Source organism: Meriones unguiculatus, chromosome 11, assembly GCF_030254825.1.
Source record: "Meriones unguiculatus strain TT.TT164.6M chromosome 11, Bangor_MerUng_6.1, whole genome shotgun sequence".
Classification (NCBI taxonomy): Eukaryota; Metazoa; Chordata; class Mammalia; order Rodentia; family Muridae; genus Meriones; species Meriones unguiculatus.
This window is the reverse complement of record NC_083359.1, coordinates 59,789,128-59,800,572: the sequence shown is the minus strand read 5'-3', so window position 1 is coordinate 59,800,572 and position 11,445 is coordinate 59,789,128.

Here is an 11,445-nt window from a genome sequence, read left to right as displayed (position 1 = left end):
GGCACAGGGGTCTTTTCTGAGACTGATACTCTAACCAAGGACCATTCATGAATATAACGTAGAACCCCTGCTCAGATGTAACCCATGGCAGCTCAGTCTCAGTATCCAATTGGGTACCCTAGTAAGGAGAACAGAAACTGTCTCTGACTTGAACTCAGTGGTTAGCTCTTTGACTGCCTCCCCTGGATGGGGGAGCAGCCTTGCCAGGCCACAGAGGAGGACAATGCAGCCAGTTCTGATGAGACTGGATAAGCTAGGGTCAGATGGAAGGGGAGAAGGACTTCAACTCTTTTTATAAACAAGGCAACTCTAATGTGCTATTGGGTTTACTTACAAAGAAATGAGTAAGACACCTCTAAATCACCAGTTTTCATCAAAACCCCCACCCCAATACTGACTTTCAAATTATAATGTTTCCCCCTGCTCCTGTCCCTGCAACACTTGTCTCAGGCCTTTATCTGTCTCCATGATTGAATTATCTACTTGAGGAAAATAGATTTTCCTTTTTCAAGGAAGGAGATTCTTCTGGCTTTGTGAGAGATCTATTCTGTCCCTGCCTTAGGCCTCAGGTGACAGAAAAGAAAGAGCATTGGGACATAATGTGTCGTTCTTTTGTAATACTTTGTTGCAGTTAAAGATGATCTTACCACAGTGTCTAAGCCAATAATAAGAGACATCATTAACATGCACTTGGGGTCTGTTTAAGCATGTCTTCTCCATTAGTGTCTATGTACATCTATGTACAGTGAATGGTGCCCACATAGTTCACCTGATTCTGTCCAGTAATAGACAAATAAGAAAGCTACTCCCAGTAAATATGCAGTGCAAGACTTGCACGCACCAAACACTTTTATTGGAAAGGGGAGGTTGATTTCTTTTCTCTTAGACTGCATGAGCTACAGATTGGCTCTGCATGGACTTTGGTTCTCACATGTAAAACTTCTGCCACCTTGTCTGACAGGTTCAATTTCTTTCAATAGGCTCCAGGATTTAAGACAAATTCAAATCAAACTTTTTTTTTCAAAGATGGCTTTTTTTTCTAATCATTTCAAATATTTCATCTATACTAGTATCATTGCTTTGCGTTGACAAATCTTCCAGTGTATTAAGCTTTTTTCCCACATGATAATTTTTCTTTCTTTAGGTGCACTACTGAATCTCCTGATTTAGTCTCCTCCCCCTCTCTCCTGCCTCCTTTTGATTGTGATGATGATAATCTTTCTTTCTTTCTTTCTTTCTTTCTTTCTTTCTTTCTTTCTTTCTTTCTCTCTCTCTCTCTCTCTCTCTCTCTCTCTCTCTCTCTCTTTCTTTCTTCCTTTCTACAAGATCTCATGTAGCCAAGACTATCCTGCAACTCACTATGTGGGGTTAACTCTGAAGTTCTGATCTTCCTGCCTCCTGAGCACTGGGGTTGAACACATGCACTCGTTTAATGACTATTGGGGACTGAGGCTAGAGCTTTGTGCGTTCAATAAAAGCCCTCTGCCTACCAAGCCACACCTCTAACCCCTTGAATCAACTTCAACAATACTTAATCGTATTGCTTAATATAATAATTAGTACAAATAAGATAACTGATTGGTAAATGATCAAGGCTCTTGGTCAACACATGTTCCTACTGAATTTCAGCCTGTCTCAGCCAGAGGCACCTTTCACTAGCTGAAGTGTTGGAAATCTTTAGTTGTTCTGAGAACTGTTAAGTGGAGATTGTTATGAGAAAGCCTTTTTGCTCTTATGCCAGGCAGCTTTATTGAATATCTCAGCCTGACAGAGAAAATGTAATTTACAGGGATTGATGCTAAGTCAGACAACTTCATGAAAAGGATTCTTCATGTCGTGTAGAAAATATTATGTGTCCCCAAGGCTTTCCTAGTCCCCAATAAACTCCTTGCTGGTTCAAACTTAATCAGTGTATGCTTCGTTTCATGCATTAAAGTAAACTACCTAAGAGAATAGAACAAGTGGTCATGGATTTTCATATCATCTGAAGGGATCTTATACTTTTACATGTAAGAAAGTTTATGATGGACATACAAAAGACACATAAGTGGTAGGTATCAATCCTCAAACCTACAAAAATGTCAGTGCCACTGGCATTGTCCTGAAAGACAGAAAGACAGTCTGTGAAGAAGTTGAACTCTGACAGGGTAAGCAGCAGACTTTCTGGAGGGTAGATAAAAGCTAACACTGGGTGTTCCTCAGAAGTCTGGGCAAAGTGTTTCTGTCTGCCAGGAAGGGCCACTGCTTCCTTATTTCCCCCTACCTCCAGCAAATGGGGCATCGAGCTCCTTATTGGCACATGTGAGCAGCACATATCAAAGCCCCTGGTCTCTTCTGGCCTGCAAACCTGCCTCCCTGTGCCCCCCCAAACTCCCAGGCTGTTCTAGTTTACAGGTTTTCTCCTTTCCCTGCCTGTTTGTTTTATAACTAGCAAGGTTCTCTCTGTCTTCTTGCTATTTTCTCTGCCTCCTGAGGGGTAGCAATGGCAGTTTTGGACTCCCTGAAACACCTTCAGTTAATCATCTGCCCCAAATGGCAGCTTTGAACTTTCCCAAATAAACTTTCTTTTCACCCATGGAAAGGCCTAATTCGTGGTTTCATTGCACCCTCCCTTGCAGGAAGATCCCTTCCCCCCACTACCACAAGATGATATATGTGAGTCACTCACTTTGGGACTAATTATACCAGAAGTAAATTTGAACTAGGAGAACTCGGCATTGACATAATTAAATACTGGTCTGACCAAATTGTCAAACTTCAATCGGCATGATGTTCTTATGCTCTGGTAGCAGTGGTAGCAATTTTTGAAACTTACCTGTTAAATTAGAGGGAAGGAATTTTACAATTAATTGTTGGGCCATTTCAAAATACCTGGAATTTTCCAAGAACACTTTAATGACAACCGTTACTCCTTTAAGATCTCATGCAATTTTACAATGGAAGAAGTTTGTTTCTCAATTGTTTATACAGAGAAGCGTCTTCTGTTTGAGAATTATAGACAACAGTGAATGATCCTTTGTACAGAAAGATGTAAACGGGGAGATCTACAAAGGAAAAGAAGGACCAATTCAAAGTAGGAAGCTTGGGTGGGCTTCCTCCTCTCAGGCCCTCTCAATTAACAAGAAACAGGGAGAGGGTGGAACAATTTGCCTAGGAGTAGAGAAAGAAAGCAATCAGGGCCAGCATCTTTTTTTTTAATACTTTAAATCAATTTTTATTTTATTTTATTTTTTGTGTTTGTTTTTATTTTATTTTTTTAAATTAATTACAATTTATTCATTTTGTATCCCACCGGTAGGTCCCTCCCTCTTCCCCTCTCTAACCCATCCTCCCTCCCTCTGCTCCACTTATACCTCTATCCCAGTTCAGGTCTTCCTCCCCTTTCTTGTGATCCCAGTCTATTAATTCTCATCAGGGGTGGCTGTGTTGTCTTCCTCTGGATGCATTCAATGACAACCTAAGGAAGAAGACAGTATCTTGTCTCAACAGTCCACTGCCCATCAGAGCAGGGAAGGCATGCTTCCTGTGGTGATAGGTGCTAAGTGATCCTGGCACTGTGGTGGCAGAAGAAGCAAAGTAGAGAGACCAATGGAGGGCAGAGGGGCTGGGCTATAACCCCAAGGCTGAATCCCCAGTGACACGGTCCTTTCTCCTTGTCCCACTTCTTAAAGGTTCGAAACAGCCCCACCAGCTAGGGACCAAGATGAAACACAGTAGCCTATGGTGAATATTTTCACTTTGAAAGCATCATAGTTTATAAAAACACACAAGCATAGCTAAAAGTGTAGAAACTATGTTACAGAAAATCTGATGAACAGGCCCAAACCTAGGGAGCTTTTGAATGATGGAACCGTCTTGAGAAGGATTTTATTGCTACACATGGCCTGTTCACTTCCTCGAAATGATTTTCTTCTGTGATTTTCTTTTCCTGGTGAGAAATATGAAAAGAACAAACAAATATTACCAATTGGCACTTTGGTTTGGGTAAAACTACTTAAAGTCTAGATTAATTAAATTCTATGTGCTAAGCTATCAGTTTCATTCATTATGAACTAGGTAAAGGCTTTTCAGTGGTGTCTGTGTGTAACTGGGTGGTTTATTGTTTTGGGTCTTTGATGACATGGCATGAAGAGAAATGACAATGTAGCAAAACTGCTTTCCATGTGGCTGGGAAGAGGAAGAAAGAGAGATTAGAACCCACTGTCACCTATGGAAGGACCTAAGGTCTCCTTGTAGACTTCACTACTGCCTTGCAGTAGTGCCAAGATGGAGACCAAACTTTAACACCTGGACATTTGAAGAACCTTCCAGATGGAAAAATTAGCAGTTTTGATGGTTGGTAATAATAGTATCACACAGAATGATATTTGGCTTCAGATAGGTGCTGAGTTCTTAACTGTTCTTCCTCGAGGGTCTCACTTTAAGCACCTATAAGTCTTCTTGTCTGTTTATTTGACCTCATCAGTTCTTCTCTTGGTGCCAATGATATTGCATTCCATTAAATAAAGAAATTAAGCTAAATAATAGTAGTTTCTTTAACTGATGTGGCTTTAGGTACTTTTTGGATTTTGTATTAATGATAATGTTGGTTTCTATGTGTTAGAATATTTTTAAAACATGCTATTATTTTTGTTTAGTACTGCTATTTGATTTTTTGGTATTGTTTTGTTTTTCATTCTCTTAAGTGCTGAACAGTGTTAGTAGCATCTTTTTGTAACAAATCAGAGCAGTAGAACGGGTTGTTATTAACAGATACAGAAGTGGGAATGTCAGTCTCAGCCGCTTTTCATGAAGTACAGTGTACATTTAGGCCTATGCTCTTTGATTCACTTTTCTAAACTCATTCATATTTTATCTTGTTAATATAAAATCCATGAAGTGGTATGAAAAATGATAAAGTCTTAATCAAAGTCCATGCCCTAGTGTGGGAAGATGCTAGCATTGAATTCTGAGGAATTTACAGTGAAATCAGCTCCTATGAGTGCTCACATTCAGCTTGGACATAGCCCTGACTGCTCCAAATAGCTGTAACTACAAATTTAGCAAGTGCTCAGGATAGATCTAGCTTCTCTCCATTAAAGTTTCATTTCTACTAAGACTTCCTCTTATTATCTCTTCCATAATGCTTCAGCTTGTCATATGGCCCTTCCTCCTGCTATATCAGTTTGACCCTTGAATTGGTTTAATTGTGAAAATGGGGTTAATTTCTGGTTTTCCAAGGGCTTGAAACATCTAGGTAGCTCATCGGTGTGAACTTCACTCCTTAAGCACAGCTCCGCCACGTGCTCCTGCATAGCCCAGCACCCTTCTCTCACTTCCCTTGCTCACTGTAGTTGGGCAGTAATAGATGAAAATATGCAAATAAGGTACTGATGAGTTGCTATTTTCATATCTCTATAACTAGATGAGGAAATAATGGTTCACATCCATGTCTTCTGCTCAGATTTTCTTCTCTACTCTCTCCTTCATACTTTTCTACCAAACTATGGATATTTCTACTACATCTCTTTATCCAACATCTTCTTTCAACCTTGAATACTTTCTTGACTTTTATTGGCTTCAGGACAAATCACTGAGAGTCCATTTTTAGTGACTAGTTTAAAGAATATTTCTAGTTTCTCTTCATCCAAATTGACCTTTTATACACTCTATGCATGTTACAGCATTTTTGCATGTGCATGTCACAGGGCAATTTTGAACCATCACTCACAAGCTATGAGCCCTATGTGAAACGTTGAGAATGTGCCTAGAAATGTGCCACTTTGTACACAGTGGGTAAAAACATTTAAAGGAATCCTTGACAATTTCATTCAGGTGAAAACTACATAGAACTCTATTTCTTATCGGACACTTAAATGAGTATTCTAACTAACTGTCCTTTGGAGAAACAGGGCACTCTGTATAGACTAAGATGATCAGCATGAATTTAGCAAATTACTACAGAAGGATATATTAAAGGCTTGCTTAAGTTCATTAGATTCTTAGAGCTTAAATGACGTACTGCAGCTTTTTGAAGTTACATGAACTCCTGACTAGATCCAACAATATCAAGTCTCAGAACTGGAGTGTAAAGATTTCCTTTTTCCTTTTGGGTTTCTAAAATCCATTGCCTTTCTGATTTCCCCCTACCTATAAAACACGGCATTCATTGATACCTTCTGTCTATTAATGTTTTAAAGACTAGTCCACCACTGGATTACCTGATGATTTCAAAACTCTGCTCCTGCCTTCCACATCAACTCTTATACAAATGACTGCAATAGAGAACAGAACACCAGTATTCCAGGAGAAACTGCAAATGTAGTTGAATTGAATTTTTCAAGATGATAAATAGATTCACTTGAACTGATGCTATTTTCTTATTCCCAAAAGTGACAGAGACATCTGTTTCAGACCCCTATTTTGGCTTCTCTTTATGCTTAATGGACCCTATATATTTAGTGACGCTCCATTTCGATCCTGGGAACTTGGATTGTTTGGACAATCTTAGTCTCCCAGAATTATTTAGAGATTTTTGCATAATTTCCTAGTCTTTCCTAATCCTGGTTCAGGTATATTGCTACCTCAGTTTTATTGAGTTATTGGCTTAGGAGAGAAGAAGGAGGCTGTGATCTTGGTCTAGGTATTGCAAGGTAGGAAAGCAATACCCTGTTGGCTCCGCTTGTAATGTGTCTACTCCAAACTGAATGTTGAAGGCTCCACTCTCATAACTTTCAGGATTCTGAGTTCAGGACATTTTGTTGGGTCAGTTGTTTTCCTCCTTGTCAGAATGCTTTTCTGATTATTTTTCCTTTTTCATTTCTTCTACAAAGTTTGGAGTTTCCCAGAACTAAATCTTTGGAGCAACTCTACCTTTTTTTGTTGCTGTTATTTATTTTTGTTGTTTGGTTTTGTTTCTGTGTTTACTGCCTGGATGTATTTAGCTGGTCCTGTGGGTTAAGATGTCATCTCTGTGCTGTGAACTCAAAAATTAAATCTGCCCTTTGTATATCTCCTCAAAGTGGCAAGATGACATCAACTTAGACATTAAGCAGAATTACAAACTTCTATGATGCAATATGATATCTAAACATCACCATAGTCATTACCACCATCTGACATGACCATTTACTGTCCATTGTTCTTTTTTTAAATGGTAGATTTTCATTTCTTACTTTTCCTAAGGCCAAATTTATTAGAGTCTTGTGTTTTTTAAATCACTACATCCAGTCAAAAGAAAAAAAAACTGTTTAGTCTCTTTTCAAAAGAAAGTCTAATTTGACTCCTCACTCTTTTACACTGATTGCCTGTCAGAACCTTCATGGCCTCTTTAGTAGGTAAGCCACAATCTCCTAAGCAGTCTCAACTACCATTCTTGTCCTGCTTTCAATGCAGTAATGAAAATAAACCTACTAACGATATTCACATGAACCCACACCTCTGGTCGGTGCCTCTTATGACTATCTGGCTCATGTGATAATCAAGCACTTCTCTATTAAGGAATCAAAGATACCGACTGATTATTCCATTCCAGCTATGCTCCCTGCGCTGTCTCCAACAGAGTGGGCATACAAACAGGTTTCCATGGTGTCCACGTGAATTGTTTTCTCTCCACTCTGTTCTCCCAACTCAGAGATTTTCCAACTACTCCATTTAAGACTGCAAATTCTTCCCCTCATTGGGCCCAATCCTGAACAGTCACTATTTTGACTCTGTTAATTTTGCTCCAAAGCTATTATTACCATGTGACATTTTATTTTACTTATTTCTTCTATCTGGCAGAGATAATGCCAGAAAGCTAGGTAGCTTTGACATGGTATAAGGAATTGCAGTAATCTTAACTCTCACATATCTGAGTCTCAACATTTCCTGAGTCAACATCACACAGTCTGATGTAATTTGTTTGATGTTATGTCTTGTAAAGTGGAAGAAAAGTCTCACAGAGTCAGGGGAGACTGTGTACATTAAACAGTTTTTGTTTCTACTAAACATGGAACTTCCTGACCCGTTCTCGATGGGAGTCTGTCCAGAAGCATCACTGAAGACTTCGAGTCAATACAGTACTCTTTACATAGCACATTTCTTTACACTCTGACTCTCTTGCTGTGGAGTGAGCAATCTCTTCAACCAGCAAACAAACAAACAAAACCTAGAAAAGCCACGTGGCCATTGTCCCCATCAGGGTCTGTCTAACGTTGAAGAGATTTTCTTTGAATAACTGCTCAGTGATTATTTTGTTATGCTATGGTTAAACATATCTGTGTGCACATACACACACATGCGCCTCACATAACCCCCACATGTGCACACGCATCCCACATGCATGCACACACATGCACACACTCACATTAGCGCCACATTGGGTTTAGGTTTTGGTGATGCTTATGTTGACTGAGTTTTCCTTCATCTGCACAACTACATGTTTTTATCTTTTGCTATTTTTCCAGAGATAACAGATAAATTATGCCTGTTATAGTAGCTGGAATGTTGAGAATGCTGAACAAGTAATAATTATTAATATCAATTGTTGGATTTGTGGAAGTGATGGTAATGGTAGCACTCGGATGGATGAGGTGGACTTGCAGCTTATGAAACTTCTGTAGGTTTGAAAGTCTATAGTTTGCCCACAACAAGGCAGAGTGAGTGCTCTTTGAAACCTTCTAAAGTTTGTTAGTCTTGCATTTATTTATTCAAAAATATGATGATTCAGATGGTCCAGGTTAAACTAAATATCTCCCAAAACCAGATTCAAAATCATGAATCTTGGAAAATGATTGGTAGAGATGAGGGGATGAGAGGGCTGGCAAGGAGATAAGAGAGGATTTTGGGGAAAGTGTTAATAATGCATTACATACATGTATGAAGTTAACAGAGAAGAATATCCACTTCTGTGGTTGATAATTTTTTGGATGCTGAAGTTTGGAAAGAGTGAAATGGAGGAATAGGAAAATTATGGGGACCTTTTAGAAAATCCATCTCTGGCCACAGCTTATTGGGTTTTGCTCTTGGTCTAAAACAGTGACACCTACTATATGTGCATATTTATTCTGAAAATGAAACAGGGCGATTGAGTTAATGGAGAAGCCTTAAGTTTAACTTTCACCCTTCATCTTTGGGATTTCTAGAACACCATGAGAAAAATGATAAGAAGCATATTATTTCATTAGAAACATTTTATGTCCATCTGAAGCTTATAAAAATGTGACAGAAAATAATTTTTTCTCTATAGCACTTTTTGAGATACAAATTGGTTGAACTGAGTGTTCAGTTATGTGGTATTGGCAACTGCACGCAAAACTAACAACACAAAACATGTTTTCATGCAATCTCAAAACTCGTAAGGAGCAGTATATCAGTAAAGCACTTAGCACGTTGCAAAGCAATAGCATATGTAGTCTCAAGTTTGAGTATCACAAAACACTGAGGCTGGAAAATTAGAAAGACCTACTACAGAGACACTTTCTTTTGCATATTGATTGTTTTTCTACTCATAATGGTAAAAACAGGGAAAAGACTATTTTTCAAAAGATCAGTCATTGATGAAAATGTGAAACATCTATACAACGAAATCTTATCCAGATGTTTAAAAAGGGAAATTATGAAATTCACAGTTAAGTGGAAGAGCTAGAAAATAATCATCCCAGTAGGTTGCAGTGGTACACACCTGTAATCCCAGCACTCTGGAAAGTAGAGACAGGAGAATCACTGTGAGTTTGAAGGCAGCCTGGTATACAAAGTGAAACCAGGACAGCCAAGGAGACACAGAGATACGCTGACTCAAATAAATAAATAAATAAATAAATAAATAAATAAATAAATAAACAACCAAAGAATCGCATAGAGTGAGGTAACACATATCCCCAAAGACACATACTGTGTGTATTCTCTTATATGTCTATTTTAGTTTTTAAGACTGTGGTAGGCATGTTACAATCTATATAACCAGAGGTTAGACATAGACTAAGGGACTAGAGATGAGGGAGATCTTGCAAGGAAGAGGAAATATAATTATAGTTATGGAGAAACATGGAGGAGACTGGAATGGTAGACTTGAATATGGAAAAGAGAAGGAAGGGGCAGAAAGGGAGAAACAGGGAGGTAAATCTAAAATTAAGTGCCATTTGCATGAACAGATGTAAACCTACTACTGTAGAAGCTTTTTAAAATATATACACATATGAAAAAGATCTATCTGGAGTCACCAAGAACAGCAGAGGGGATGAGCCAATTAAACATCTCCCAACATCAAGTGAAACCTTTAGTGCTAAGAATGGGTGATTGGTCTGTAACTGAGTTATTAGTCATAGGTGCTCCATGGAAAGCCCTCTAAAACAGACTGTTCATTGCTCTCCACAAACTGATGGTAAGGGTCTCTTGCTGAAGATAGAACTTACATATCCCATTAAACATGATGAAGTCAAGTTGGTGCCTAATTAGAGCTTTCCCCCATACTGACCAGTGTTCATGTACTAGACTGTACTGTGCATGTCACCAGAGGAGAAAGATAACCACTAATCTATCTTCAAACCCTTCAGTTTTTAATAGTTATCTGCCAGTATAATATGATTGCTCAATACTGGCATGGACATTGTGGGGCTAACCCACCAAGCTCTGATTGGATTTAAATCCCATTCCACTAGATGGAATCCATGCCTAACACTGCTTGGGTAGTAAAAAACAAAACAAAACAAAACAAAACACAAACATACACACACAAAACAAACAAACAAACAAACAAAATACCCAAGACTAGATAGACCATGGTCCTTGGAGAAAATAAAATACTAGTATTCTTCTAAAAGAGCTTTGCAGAACTCAAATTTGCACTACAATGTTACTGTAGTGACATTCCACTACAACCATAGATCCATGAATTGGTCAGCCATAATCAGAGAAGTTAATTAACACAGAGACCCACAAATAGACAATTTGTAGAGTGTCAGAGACTTTGGGACAGTCACTCCTACATGGTATGTCTTTACCAACCCCCTCCCCTGAGAGCTCTGGGAAAAGAAGGCAGAAAAAAAGGAGGCAGAAAGATTGTAGGATCCAGAAGGGATGGAAATAATGTCTCCCAGGTGCAACAGAACTGATGTGTATATGAAGTCACAGAGACTGTGAAAACATTCACAAAGGTTCACAGCAGACAGGGTCTCAATTTTGAGAAGGGAAAGAGAACATAAGCTTTCATCCCTAACTGCACCAATTGATATCTACTTGTAAAGGAAAAATTAGTGTTCTCTAATGCAGTCTCACTGGATATATTAACCACGTAAGGTTAGGCCTCATGCCCAGCAGTACATGGCCAACACATAATGAACTCAATGGTATTTTTGTCGATTTTTTGTCTCATACAGCTTTGTTTGGGCATGTTTTATCTTACTGGTGTTTTGCTTGCATATTTTGATTTCCAATTTTGTGTTTTTATTATAAAGGTGTGTGTGTGTGTGTGTGTGTGTGTGTGTG